The sequence below is a fragment of the Castanea sativa genome, chromosome 5 (assembly GCF_040712315.1).
Source record: "Castanea sativa cultivar Marrone di Chiusa Pesio chromosome 5, ASM4071231v1".
Taxonomy (NCBI): Eukaryota; Viridiplantae; Streptophyta; class Magnoliopsida; order Fagales; family Fagaceae; genus Castanea; species Castanea sativa.
In genome coordinates, this window is record NC_134017.1 from 60,759,280 (window position 1) to 60,761,881 (window position 2,602).

Below are 2,602 nucleotides of genomic sequence, written 5' to 3' on the forward strand. Positions count from 1 at the left end.
AGTGAAAAAAAGGATATATATGATAAATAGAGATTTGATAGGGTATGGATGGGATAAATTGATGAAAAAAGAGAGGAAGATTTAGCAATTTCAAATGGTTGATAAAGCATTCATAGAGTTGCACGGAATTAATTGGGTGAGACTTACAGGCGGAGTTGAAAATAGATAATTGACAGCATCAACTATTTCTATTTTTTTTGTTTGAAATTTGGATTTACTTGCTTTATCTGCATGCACCGCTAACATGTATATATATTCTTGGTCTAGATCAGGAAAATCAGTATTCTGGAAGAAGTGGTATACTCCGTTCATTTCTGAAGAAATTGTTTGGATCAACGTTGCTCTTCACATGTGCTAGTCTCTTGAAGTTACCCTTGAAGTACTTCACACCCCAAACTCTTTGCTTCTGAGTAGCTCATGCTACCCTCTTTGTTGGTACCTAAATCAAGATCTCTATAGTTAAGATAGGTAGCCCTAGGATACCTGGACACATAAGGCTTCATGTACTTGTAAAGCATTCCTATCCAATGTACATGCGTGTTAGATGCCCTAATGCTATTCACTTCCCATTTAACTAGGTACCGTAAATTATACAAATTACCTTTTCTATGTGGGAAAGGTGTCTCAGATTCTGCAATCTTGTTCATTCGTCCCCCATAAGGATCCATTATCATAAACACCATGTCTTCTTTCAAAAACCTATCCCATACCCCTTCTAGTCCAATATCTGATATAGGTTCCTTAACAAAGTCGGATTTTGCCTTGAAGAAGCTCTTATGGAGGGTTCTGTCCAGTAAGACTTCTAACGGATCACCCTTCTGGTACCCATTAAAATAGAGAAGAGATTGTATCCAACTCATTTCAATGCAGTCTTGGGCCTCGAGTCCTTACTCTAGGAAGCTTTCATTCATCAATGGAATTAGTCTGTCAACTCCTGCAAGAAATAATGATTGGAAAGAAGCTTGGACTGTCTTTTGAGTCCCATTTTCCACATCTTGAATGATGACTCTAATAAAGAGATCGTCATGTAGCTTATCTGCAATGTGCTGCCATTTGCTGACAAGCTTGGTGGCACCTTGCTCAAGTGTTTTGCGAATAGTGAAAGCTGTCACCCTTGGTGGAACTCGAACCAGCTTGATTTTCCATGAAAGTATGATTCCAAAGCTTGCTCCACCACCCCCTCTAATAGCCCAAAACAAATCCTCTCCCATTGCTTCTCTGTCCACAATTTCTCCATTGACATTTATTACGTAAGCATCCAGGACATTATCCGCAGCAAGACCATACTTCCTCAATAAGGTATCTGTTAGAATAATGATTGAATAATATAAATTTCATTTTTCAATAGTTTAGGTTCTTAAAATAATTGATAATTTATCATCTTATCAGAGTAGGTTTTCATGAGTTCAAATCCTGATTTTGCTCAACATCCCTTTTAAAAAGTTAAAATCTCATGTGTTGAACCCCATTTAGTATGAGAGAGTTTTGGCTCACACATGAAGGGAGGTTTAAAATAATTGTTAAATAATCAAATTCACAATCTCTTAATAATTTATGTTTTTGGAATAATTACCAAAACCGCTGCCGCTAAAGTGCCCACCTACTCTTACGCTAGGGCATATCCCTGCTGGAAATTCGTGTATTTCATTTTTCTTGGCAATACTATAGTAAAGCTCACCAAGTGTTGCCCCAGACTGGACCCATGCTGTTTCATCTTCAAGATTTATCTCATTTGTTCGAAGATTGATAAGGTCAACTAAGATAAATGGGGTCTTGTAGAGGTAGGATAGGCCTTCATAATCATGGTCTCCACTTCTGACTCTGATTTGTAAGCCATAGTTTTTGCTACAGAGAATGGCTGCTTGGATTTCAGACTCTCGGAAAGGTGTAATGATGAGAAGAGGTTTTGGTGTTGTGGAATTTAACCATCTAGGATTTTGTTGGGAAGATTGCAAAAGATATGAATACGAGGAGGAGTTTGATGCATAGATAATCTCCACAAATTTGGTGTAGGGTCCAAATTGTGTTGCCATGCACTGCATGAAGGTTTCTTGGGTTGAATAAGATGTTGCCCATGAAATTGAAAGCAAAAGCACAAAAACTAGTGTAAGATATCTCATCTCTCTTTTTTGTGTGTCCCCTACGGGATTAGGCTTACAGATTGATATTGGCTATATATATAGTTCAAGATGCTCTGTCTTGGTGGGGTGGAATATTTGCTTAAAAGATCTGATGATATCGGCTTCTTGCTAGCTTTCACCAATCTCTACATACGAACAAAACTTGAGTGATAATTTCAATGAAGACTATTGTTATAATATGTGTTTGAATCTGAGATTTTGAGGTGCACATATTATGTATTACATACAATCATGTCTCCTAAAAATCCCGCTCCAACCAGGCTATAGTTTTTTGGTGTTAGCCGACCTTGTTGGCTTTTTCATGATATGAAACTGAAAGGCATGAGTATATGTTCGGCTTTTTTTGTTGTTTTCAAGTATTGAAAGTTGAAGCTGTACCACACCATTTTGATCTTTTGGTTTAGTGAAGAAATTAAGAATTCTTGTGGTATGCTAATTGTGACGAGATAGTGTTTTTATGA

General features: G+C 37.3%; 1 pseudogene; it reads right to left on the bottom strand.

The window, feature by feature from the left end:
- Positions 1-277: 277 nt before the first annotated feature.
- LOC142633356 (berberine bridge enzyme-like 22) lies at positions 278-2,120 on the bottom strand (annotated as a pseudogene).
- Positions 2,121-2,602: the final 482 nt, after the last annotated feature.